Consider the following 12,507-nt stretch of genomic DNA (forward strand, 5'->3'; position numbering starts at 1 on the left):
AAGATCTGATCGACCGTTCCTAAGTTAAAAATACTTCATTTTTTCCGAATTAACCGCCGCCTCCCAGATGGTCAAATCGAGAAAAACGACTATTTGTATTTTAATCTGGTCCGGTACCTGATACCCCTGCTAAATTTCATCGTCCTTGCTTACCTGAAAGTGCCTAAAGTAGCAAAACCGGGACCGACAGAATTTGCGATTGCTATATGTCACTTGGTTAATACCAAGTGCCATAAAAAGATCAATAATGGGTTTGTTTAAGGCGAAACGAAAATACTGAAAAAGAAAGCGAAAATTCAGAGAGGACAACAACCTCTCTTCTTCGGCGCGAACAGAAAACTTTCAAGGAAAATGCCCCCCCCCAAAAAAAAAAAAACCTTGAACCGCCGAAACTTCCAGGATTAACATCATTATAGGTACTTTAGTTATAAACTTAAGTTGGTCTTAACCTTAATATAGCTCTTTATTTTTCTTTGAAAATTATTTACTGTAATTTTTTAAAATAATATATTAAACATTCAGTTTATTTTCATTAGTTTTTTCCCATAACGATTATTTCAGACATTATATTTTTATTTTTCGTCGATATTTTGAAAAATTAAAGCACATTGTTCAAAATACTGTAAAAAAAATTCCAAATGCAGACAGAGAGAGGGTCTGTGTGAAATTATGCTAATAATAAAGCCCAATTGGTTGTATATCTAAATATACCTTAGTTTAGCAATCTATTAATAGTCACACATATCTCGTACCTGCAAACAGTGGAGATCCATGGGAGGAGGGGGGTATCTGATCTAAAGGACACCCCCTCCTAAGATTTGGACCTATTTTGTATGTGTGTATAATGACTTACGCTCAAACAGCTATTCAGTTTAATTCTTTCCAATGCATATTTATTTGATACTTATCACTTCTTTTTGTACAACCACATCATAATGTACATGAACAGAAAACCCTCCCCCGAATATTGGTTTCTTGAACTTTCTTCCTAAGAAAGCGCAGTTTGGGACAACTAGATCCTGGCAGGGGGTGAAGCAAGATGTAAGGCGGAATCCACTCTATGTGTGAGTCCCATACTCCTCAAAGTCTGCATTAAATTATTATCCGGATCTTGCAGTAAGAATGAGAGAAAATATATTTTTTTTGAATCTATAATTTTATGTTCTTTTCTTATCATTAATTAAACCAAGTTTTTTCTTACAGGGTTGGTACTTGAAATAAATAGAAATTATTCCTTCGCATTATATCTGAAAAAATTTTCCTAATAAACTGAGTTTCTGCTCCAAAGTAGAAAATATGTCTGAACTCCAGAGGGACAGGATTTACACCGATGAATTGTTTATAGCCCTTTCACTAGGAACATTTCTTTAAAAACGCCCTAACGTCCATGCTTCCTATGAAAAAGCGATTTAGCGACACGATTTCAATTGTATTTTGTACTGTTTAAAGGAACGATCAAAACTTGTCTAATATAGGAAAATTTCGTTTTTGCTAATGTTTCTGGCGTATATTTCAATCATAAAAAGGCAAATCAAATATCAAATACAATTCGGTAAACAGATAAAGCAAAATGTCACCTATCCACAAATAAAATTGCCTCCCTAAAATTCCATAAAATTTCCCTTCATAAAGTCGTAAAATTTCCTTTGTACATTGAAACACTAGAAACCGTAGGATTACACAAAAATAACATACCAAAAATTTGCACAGGGAATATAAACATTAAAACACACAAAAAGTAGAATATTAGTCATAAAAACTGCACTTTCTTTTAACTATTACTTCCTCTGGACACACAACATGCTTATAAAAAAGGTGACTGCATACTGATTTGACAAAACTGACCATTTTGTTATCCCCGTGGTCACGACTATGTAGCTTGATGTGTCTGGTAGGACGCATCAGGTGTAACAATTGAAAGGTCCAGACTGAGACAACGTAAGATTCAAAATTTTAGGCAATTTGAAATGCATGGCAACTACGGACAGTGAACCATTACTTACATACTAAAAATTGCTATTTTTTCTTCAGGAAAATAACTTAACTTGCAATCCTAATACACCGGACAAAATTGAAGTCTTAATCTAATATCTAACAAAAAACATATATACATTGACAGGAAGTTGGACGATATTTCTCAATACTAAACCACAATCCTGAAACATATGCTTAGAACAGTGAAAAAACGTGTTTGCACCTATACTTTGGTCCACGTGTAATTTAAATTTCCAACAAAAATTGAGTTGTAAGTTCGTCCTTTTCTTTTTCTTGTGAGGAAGAAGATTGACCACTGAAAAATTTTTGAGACGAATGTACAATTTTTACAAATGATCCTTAAAGACATAGTTATTTCATCTTTTGATTATGCTGAAGAAAATAGTTATCTCAAAATTTTAATTAGACAATTTGGGGAGCAAGCTGCCCCCCTCCAATATTTTGGGTCACTTAAATAGGGCAATATAGCTTCATTATTTCCGATCATATAAGCCCTATCCCGATCTTCTAGGATCACTGGTTGGATACAATCACCCCTGAGGAAAACAAACAAATAAACACGCATCCACAATATTGCTTCTGGCAAAAAATTTAAATTCCACATTTTTGTATATAGGAACTTGAAACCTCTACAATAGAATTCTCGGATATTCTGAATCTTGTGGTATAATTTTCTTTAGGATCAATTTATTTCTTAGGGGCGTTTCCCCCCTTTTTCAAAAATTCGGCAGATTTTCTCCAGTTCGTAACTTTCGATGGGTAACATTAAACTCGACGAATTTTATCTATTTTGAATAAGCAGTAAAATGCGATTATTTTGATGTACCTATTATTATATAAGACTCTGTTTCATACAGTTTTGGTCACTATTGAGCCGCATCACCCCTTACTTACAGTTTGTTACCATAAACTGTTTGATAAGATTGTACTTAAGGAAGCTTTTAACTTAAAAGCTTTTTTTTTACAATGATTAGGACAATTGGTAAATCCAAACTGTAATGCTGAAATGGAGTTGGGTCAAAACTAAATTTACAAAGATAGTATTATCAAACCAAAATTCAAAACTAGCTCACCATTTCAAAGCAGTCATTTTGTTTTACTTCTTCTATAATGTGAATTGTTATCTCTATTGTTTGCAAGGCGTCTTACTGAAAACAGAAAAAATCTAGCGATTTTCGAAGTAAAGCCAGGGATTTCTTTTTCAATTTGAGGAAAATAAGTTCATGACAATTAATTGCCTTGTTGGCGGAGGGGGGGGCAGTAATTTGAAAGCTCGGTATTGATATAATATATACTCTCTAACAAATATTTAAAGCATTTGAAGCTGGGAAGAGATACAGGTTACCAAACTGTTTATTATTTAGGATATAGATTCAATGATGAAAGTTTCATTTACCTATCATGATAGTTTTCAAAATCAGTAAAAAGCCCATCTTTTTCACTTTTACTTTTAGTAATAGTAGTTCATATAACTGGCTTACCAATAAAGTGAATATACAACTTGATGTCTTTTTTATGTTCTTTATGAATAAAATAATTGCTTCTACCATAAATTCAAATTTAAACACTTTTAACCTAACCTAATCTTATTATAAATAATTTTAGCACTGAGAAAATGTAATATTATTTTTTTGAAAACAATAGAAAAAGATGTAGAAAATAGAAAAAGATGGCACTAAGAAAAAGTATTATTTTGTGGAAAACAAGCAATAACTTATACTTTAATTGAAAATTTGTCAATGGTCGAATCTGGGAAAACGACTTTATCAAGTCAAATGGTGCAGCTCCCTGACACGCCTACCAATTTTAATCATCCTAGCACGTCCAGAAGCACCAAACTCGCCAAGTCACTGAACCCCTCCCCCCAACTCCCCCAAAGAGAGCGAATCCAGTATGATTCTGTCACGTAATCACGTATCAAAGACATTTGTTTATTATATCCACCAAGCTTCATCCCGATTCCTCCACTCCAAGTGTTTTCCAAGATTTCCCCCTCCAACTCCCCCCAATGTCAAAAGATCTGGTTGGGATTTGAAATAAGAGCTCTGAGACATGAATTCCTTCTAAAAATCAAATACCCCAATTTTCACGTTTTCCAAGAATTCCGGTTTCCCCCTCCAACTCCCCCCAATGTCACAGGATCTGGTAGGAATTTAAAATTAGAACTTTAAAGCACAAGATCATTCTAAATATCAAATTTCGTTAAGATCTGGTCACCGTTTCGTAAGTTACAAATATTTCAATTTTCAAAATTACCCCCCCCCCCTAATTCCACCAAAGAGAGCAGATCCGATCCGGTTATGTCAGTCATGTATCTTAGACAGGTTTCTATTCTTGCCATCCAGTTTTATCCTGATCTCACCGCTTTAAGTATTTTCTAAGATTTCTGGTCCCCCCAACTGCCCCCCAATTACGCTTGATCTGGTTGAGATTTAAAATAAGAGATCTGAGTTACGAGGTCCTTCTAAATATGAAGCTTCATGAAGATCCGATCACTCCTTCGTAAGTTAAAATATGTCATTTTTTCTTATTTTTCAGAATTAACCCCCCCCCCCAATAGAGCGGATCCACTCCAATTATGTAAATCACGTATGTAAGACTTCTGGTCTTATTTTTCCCACCAAGTTTCATCCCGATCCCTCTAACCTAAGCGTTTTCCATGATTTTAGGTTCCCCACCCCTAACTTCCTCCAATGTCACCAGATCCGGTCAGGATTTAAAATAAGAGCTTTGAGACATGATATCCTTCTAAATATCAAATTTCATTGAGATCTGATCGCCTGTTCATAAGTTAAAAATACCTCGTTTTTTCAAATTTTTCAGAATTAACCCCTCCCCCAACTACCCCAAAGAGAGCGGATCCGTTCAGGTTATGTCAATCATGTATCTAGGACTTGTGCTTATTTTTCCCACCAAGTTTCATCCCAATCCCGCCACTCAAAGTGTTTTCCAAGTTTTAGGTTTCCCCCTCCCAACCCCCCAACCCCAATGTCACCAGATACGGTCGGGTTTAAAATAAGAGCTCTGAGACACAATATCCTTCTAAATATCAAATTTAATTGAGATCCAATCACCCATTCATAAGTTAAAAATACCTCATTTTTTAAATTTTTCGGAATTACTCCCCCCCCCCCCAAAGAGAGCGGATCCGTTCCAGTTATGTCAATCATGTATCTAGGACTTGTGCTTATTTTTCCCACCAAGTTTCATCCCAATCCCTCCACTTTAAGCGTTTTCCAAGATTTTAGGTTTCCCCCTCTCATACCCCCCCCCCCCAATGTCACCAGATCCGGTCGGGATTTAAAATAACAGCTCTGAGACACGATATCCTTCCAAACATCAAATTTCATTAAGATCTGATCAACAGTTCATAAGTTAAAAATACTTCAATTTTTTTCTGAATTAACAAGCCCCCACTGCCCCCCCCCCAGATGGTCAAATTAGGAAAACGACTATTTCTAATTTAAGCTGCTCCTGTCCCTGATATGCCTGCCAAATTTAATTGTCCTAGCTTACCTGGAAGTGCCTAAAGTAGCAAAACCAGGACCAACAGAATTGGCAATTGCTATATTTCACTTGGTTAATACCAAGTGCCATAAAAAAGGCATCAAGTGGTATGTTCACTTTATTGGTAAGTCAGTTATATGAACTGTCACAATTTTTTAAAATTTGTCATTTTTAAGAGCTCAAAAAGTGTTTAAATTTGAATTTATGGTAGAAGTGATTATTATACTCATAAAGAACATAAAAAAGGCACCAAGTAGTATGTTCACTTTATTGGTAAGCCAGTTATATGAACTGCTATAATTTTACCAAATGTTTAAACTGCCATCTCAACAATGGACCCCAACAGATCCAACCTTATTTTACCTTATTTTGATCTTGTTTTAATCCAAAGTGCTAATTAAGGTAATTGCTTAATATCAAATGTAAGCTTATCTTTATATTCAGATTTCAGTTTTGGAGAAACTTTTGAAACAAGGTTTTGATCCCTGGCATGTTTTAGGCAATTGTTCTGGGTAAATAATCCTGTGTTTAATACCTGAATCTTAGAACATGGATAATAATGGAAGGACCATCTGATTATTAGAAAGTTCCAGCATGTTGTAAATTGACAATTTAATAATTGCATTGTAGGCTATTATTGTTATATTTTTATTTTTGTTTTATTCACAGGCTATAGAAAAAAGCAGAGGAGTTTATATTACTGACCAATGAATAAAATGAACATACTACTTGCTGTCTTTTTTATGCTCTTTCCAGATATAATAGGCTTGTTACTTTAGCCTACTTAGAAATTAAATTTTAAACTCTTTATAAACCCTCACAGAATGATAACCATTTCTCTTATTTTAGGCTATATAAAATTATTAGACCAACTCTTACTTCATTATATCCAGGATAATTGTAGTTAACACATTTTTAGTTAAAATTCTAGACAGACTTTGCTATCTTCAAAAGGGGTTAGGATAGGAAAATGAAACTTTTAATAATGAATCCAGGGTCAAAAACACACTTTAAGAAGGTATTGCCAAACTACTGTGTTAACCCTCTTCATATTTCTATGTCTTAGAAAACTTCCTACTTGACAGGTCTAGACCTACTGGAATGGCAAATTGAGGTATGGGGGCAGTAGCCCCCTGCTCTATAGCAAATTTTCCCCTGATTTCAGGGGCAGTAATATAAACTCCTCTGCCTTTGCTGAGCTAATCTATATGTGGGGCAATCAGAGGGGGGGATTATCAGAAAAGTGACCATATTTGGAAAGAGCATAAAATAAGGAGTCTAATGGTATTACTTTTCATTTACTAATAGTGACATGGTAAAATGCTAGTTGAGTGACTTCTTGCTATCTCGGAAAGGTGTTAGGTTAGGAAAATGAAACTTTCAGGGATGGGTCTGCAGGCTAAAGTATACCCCAGGAAGGTACTTTAAAGTACCCATCTCCACTCTATCCCCCTCTAGAGAGTCCTGAAATTCAGCTACATGATAGGTAAATTTTGACAAAACAACATTTTACCTTGATTTTCTGTTACCAGTTGCTTTTCTTTGCCTTTAGTTCTGAAAATGCAATTCCTGTTGTTTGAGTAGAATTCTGAGCCCTATCAATGTTTTTTTTCAAAATTTAGGAGATGTATTTGCATATCTTTAAAACCTTGTAAATTGGGATTGAGCAAAGTTGTGAAGCTGAAAACAATTTTGTTGAACTTTATTCAAGCAGAAGATCTATTTTGTATGGTTTCACTTTTAAAACACACATATTTTTGAAGGTCATCAAAGGTCAGGGCCCTCTAGAGGAAGAAGGAGTGGAGATAGGTACTTCAAAATACCTTCCCAGGACATACTTTAGCCTGTAGACCCATCCCTGAAAGTTTCATTTTCCTAACCTAACCCCTTTCTGAGATAGCAAGAAGTCAATCAACTAGAATTTTACTAGTAAAGCTTCTAGACTGTTACCTGGATTTGAAATAGCATAGGCTACCATAAAAAAGCAAGGACTAGGCTATGCCTATCACCTATGAGTCAATCAACAATAAACCAGTCCTAGAAAATACAAAGTCTACTTACAGAATTATATGTCCTTTAAGACTGATATAAACCAATACTTATGATACACTCTTAATAAAGACATGTTTCATAAAAGTAATCCATATTTTAAAATTCTGTCACTTTAGCTTTAGTGAGATGATGATAACGGTGTAAAAATAATTTTGACGGCTATATCTGAGACTGTCATCTATTAATTATATTGATAATTTTAAATATTAGATGGCAAGTTGAGTCTCCTTCGAAAACCAGTTTATCAAGTTAAAATTCGTCGGTTTTGCCACTAAGCCTAATAAATCAAAGGAAGAACCATTATACTTAGAAATCTTGCGAGATGGTTACTTTCTATAAAACCAACTAAATAGAAAGACGTATCGTAAAAATTTTGAATGTATGGTCTAAAACAAGTTTTCATTGAATTCAATTATCATTCCATCACCTCTTAAATAATATTATTTATCGATGAGCCTGATCAGTGATTGATCTTATGTGACGAAATTTGCCTACAATTCACAAGCAGGGAAGATCCTGAGATTGAGCTAGCTGAAAAAGGAAAATAAATGATTTTAAAAAGGAAATTAAATGAAGTCCGCCCTAGATATTTGAATGATGATCCGTAGAGCTTAAAATTTGGATCACTTTTTATTTTAGGAATTTTTATGGGCAGTATTCTTTTTTGATAAACTGGTCCATTCCTTGTCTTACTCAGCTAAGAAATTCATAACCAAATTCATCGTATCTGAGAAGACAATCTATGGGAGTAAAAGTAAGTTAAATTTTTGTTGCGCTATTTAGTTTCCTTTTTAATGCTTTTTATTTTTTTATGATTACTTTTACACTTTTGCTATTTAAGCCACACTTTTGTGAAAAAGGCACAGTAGGTCTTTTATAGGCCTACGGTATTTGGTGCAGTAGGTAATAAAGATAGTAGACACTAACCCTTCTTCAACGGGCTGATGGGGGTAAGTAGAAAGGCCCACATAAAAATTCTGAATAGCAAGCACATGATAATCTCGAAAAAGTTACACTTTTGGACTGTTGCAACAATACTTACTTCTTGTGTACTTTTATTACTCTAGTTTGAGATGGGTAATTGGCGATCCGGCCTTTTAAAGTGTTAAAAGTATTTCCTTTATGTTTTTGGAATTCAACCATATTTAATTCTTTCGGCTTCCGTTAAGACGCAGAAGGATTTAAAAATACCCAAGGAATCATCTCTCTGCAAAGCAATCTATTCTGTTCGATGAAGTTGTAGATTTGCCGGCGTAACGTTAGGACACTGAAGTTTATTTGGAGACATCTGTTTGGAGAACACTGAAAGCATGTCTGCAGAAAACAATATACATCAGTCTGCTCAAGCAACTTAAAACTAATTGGGCTTTGGTAGAATTTTATCAACAACGGTAGTGCTATTTAACTAGGAATAGTGTTTATTTCTCTTTTCTTCATTTATATTTTTCTGGCTTTTTTCGTAATCTTTAGCATCTTCGGGTGTCAGGGGCGTAGTTACAGTATTTTTATTGGGGTAGGTGGGGCGTGCAGAGGGGTTCTATTGAAATAGGTGCTATTCAAGCAGTAGCGAAGAAAAGTAACTATTTAATAAACACGCAGTTTTGTCAGCCAGATTCGCCACTAATACTGGAGTACATATCATCCCTCCATTTTCCCTAGCCCCCACGTCCAGCACAGGATGCTCAATCTCATAACTACACCAAGCTCTATTCTAATAGCCCCAGGTATCGTACTTTTCATTTGCTTGCAATTTTGAATAGAATTTGACTCCGAATAATTTATTTTGTTGTATTAAACTTATAATATACGTGATTTATTGAAATATTACTTTTGATTTTTTATGAAATTTATTTGTTTGTGGGTTCACCAATTTATATTAATAAATGGTATTAATATCAGCGGGCCACATAAAGCTGAAACAAAAATTATAGGCAGCGCAATAGTGCTGTCTAAGTAAAGATACTGGATAAGCCATAATATTGCCATAGATTTTGAAACTTCACATTGAGACATATTCCCCACATTTAAATAGCAACCGTATTTTGAATTTGAAAGTATCCGAAATTTAAAGTAAGAATAATTAACTTATCCGTTGGGCATTGTTTGACAAAGAATATCCAAACAATCCTGAAAAGGCTTATGCCTGCTCTGCCTCTCACTCAGACTAACTGTTTTGGCTTTGTCCCCAATTGGCCAATGGTTTGATGGCAACTTCATTTTGATTCGATAGTCCGTCATGAGTTGAACAGAAAATCTCCCTCATTCCATAGTTCTGTGGCCATCTACATTAGTTCTACCTTAGGATGGATGGATGGATGATAGACAATATCTATTAACAAGTGAAAATGACATCATTTTTTATACAATCCTCAGAAAGGATTATGCCAGATTTGCCTCTCACTCAGACTACCTGTCTTGGCTTTGTCTCCAATTTGCCAATGGCTTGATGGTAACTTGATTTTAATTGAATAATAAACAAACAATTTTTAAAATTCTGAGCAATTCTTGGCATCATTGTGGCAGAAACCGTAAATTAATTGAAAATTGCCAGGGACACCTATTGGAAGAGAAAATTGACTTGACCTTCCCCTTTGCATCTTTAAAAAGAAACAAAAAAAAAGTTCTATAAAAATTACAAAATAAATTTTTCTTGTGTAAATCAGGATAAGGGGGGGGGGGGCATACATTTCCAGAGGGGGTTACACCAAATATCGTTTTTATGTTCATAATTCCCTTCAAAAGAAAAGCACGGTCTCCTAGTGCTGCATGATAAAACTGACAACAATAATAAAAGAGAATGTGTTGGTATCACTTATACGTACACATAAAATTTTCTAAATTGTGAGATTAATATAGGTATTTTGTTTAAATTCACTTTATTCTATTCTCAGCAGACATTTCGTAGAGCATGCTGATGAAAAGACAAATGTTTCACAAGTAGCGCTGATTTTGTGTCAAGTGCGACTAATTTTAGCCATAATTTTTAGCACATTTATGTTGGATCTTTTTTCGAGCTGGTAAAAAGAAATACTTAAAAAAGCAAAATAGCAAGATGTCAGCGTGGTAGTGAACATAGAGGTGGTTCAATATTTATGCGTTAATATGTGAATCCAAAACGCAAGGAGTAGGACGTTATCAGCGCTTATTAGGCATTTTAATGACAAATAAGACAATCCGAGTTTCAATTAAATACTGGAAATAAAAATTAAAACAAATAAATGATCCATGAAGCGGATCTCCCTCTACGATATTCCATGGCCAAACTGCGACCGATTTGACCTCTCTCATTATAGTGCAAACATCATTATAAAAAGCACTAAGTCTTATTTTCTTATTCATGTAGGAAATTATATTCACTGTATATCTCCCTTCTTATTCTTCAAAGATTCAATTTCAGTCCTATTTGCAGATGTAGAGGTTATTTTCATTTCCACTTTTGAAAGTTTTAAGACTTTCAGAGAGTCTAATCTTGAACTGGTATATTTTAGGAGGTAAAAGCACCTTAAATATCAGGAAAAAAATTGACCCGAGCAAATGTGGTGAAACAAGAAGCATAGAACATTTTTCAATTTTAGCATTAACAAAGCTTACATTTTTACTTGATGGTTAAATAAAAAAAAGCATGTTTTTCGACTGAAAGTAAGGAGCATCATTAAAACTTAAAACGAAAAGAAATTATTATGTATATGAGGGGATGCGCCCCCTCGTCAATACCTTACTCTTTACGCTAAAGTTTGAATTTTGTTCCAGTTCTTTAAGAACGACCCCTGAATCACATTGGACATTCAATTAGAATAAATAGCTCTGTTTAAAGTACTAAAAAAGTTTTAGCATAAGGAGCAAGGTATTGACGAGGGGGTGCACCCCCTCATATATGCAATAATTTGTGTTTCTTTCAAGTTTAATTGTTGCTTCTTACTTTCAGTTGAAAAAACTTGTTTTTTATTTAATTTCTTATCGTTTTTTAAATGATGCCGGGAAATTCAGCGCCCACTTCAAGGAAGATTCCCTTCTCCATGAAAAATTCCTCCATGGAAAAATCCTCCCACGTAACCTTATTCTTTCGACCCCCCCTCCATAAGCCCCCCCCCACTGAAAACATCTTGTATGCTTCCCAATAACCAATGCTATATGTAAACAGTGGGTAAAGTCCATTACTTGCAGCCCTTCCCCCAGGGACTGTGGGAGTTTAAGTCGTCGTCAAGGACATAGTCATTAGATTTTTTGACAACGCTGAAGAAAATGGCTATATCAAAATTTTGATTCGGTGACTTTGGGAAAAAGTGAGCGTTGGAGGGGGCCTAGTTGCCCTCCAATTTTTTGGCTACTTAAAAAGGGCACTAGAAATTTTAATTTCCGTTCGAATGAGCCCTGTCGCAACATTACAGGACCACTGGGTCGATACGATCACCCCAGGGAAAAAAACAATAAATAAACACGCGTCCGTGATCTTTCTTCTGGCAAAAAATTCAACATTCCACATTTTTGTAGATAGGAGCTTGAAACGTCTATAGTAAGGTGCTCGGATACGCTGAATCTGATGGTGAGATTTCATTGAGATTCAACGACTTTTAGGGGATGTTTTCCCCCTTTTTTTAAATACGACAAATCAATCCTGGCCCGTAACTTTTGATTAGTAGGATTAAACTTGATGAGACTTGTATATTTCAAATCAGTATAAAAATACAATTCTTTTAATGTATCTCTTAGCATAAAAATTCGGATTTTTAGAGTTCCGGTTATTATTGAGGCGGGTCACTCCTTACTTACAGTTTGTTACCAGGAACTGTTTGCTAAGGTTTCAAATCCAGTATCTCTGGAAATATATTGATGTGGAACACCTTTCACATTAAGCTTTTACAGTTAGGCTGGTTCCTGCGTTAAGTTGGCTTGAGATTAGTATCTGGTCTTCTGTTTCAGCTATCCGTGCTGGTGCACTCACAGATATTAAGA

At 34.9% G+C, this 12,507-nt stretch overlaps 1 protein-coding gene and 1 long non-coding RNA gene across 6 annotated transcripts in view; one reads left to right on the forward strand and one right to left on the reverse strand.

Annotated features, from left to right (window-relative positions):
• The window catches only part of LOC136034603 (uncharacterized), a 146,162-nt gene extending 138,449 nt beyond the window's left edge, over positions 1 to 7,713 (reverse strand). For 3 of the 5 annotated variants that reach the window (XM_065715876.1, XM_065715871.1, XM_065715874.1), the window contains exon 1: positions 7,564 to 7,713. The gene's annotated coding sequence lies outside the window, so the exon portion shown is untranslated. The remainder of the gene's footprint in view (positions 1 to 7,563) is intronic. The other 2 variants (XM_065715872.1, XM_065715873.1) reach the window with 1 other exon arrangement.
• LOC136034612 (uncharacterized) overlaps positions 7,696 to 12,507 on the forward strand; it is a 35,511-nt gene continuing 30,699 nt past the window's right edge. Inside the window, exon 1 of the long non-coding RNA XR_010619214.1 lies at positions 7,696 to 8,308. This is a non-coding gene — a long non-coding RNA (uncharacterized LOC136034612). The remainder of the gene's footprint in view (positions 8,309 to 12,507) is intronic.

This window comes from Artemia franciscana, chromosome 13 (assembly GCF_032884065.1).
Source record: "Artemia franciscana chromosome 13, ASM3288406v1, whole genome shotgun sequence".
In the NCBI taxonomy this organism is placed as follows: domain Eukaryota; kingdom Metazoa; phylum Arthropoda; class Branchiopoda; order Anostraca; family Artemiidae; genus Artemia; species Artemia franciscana.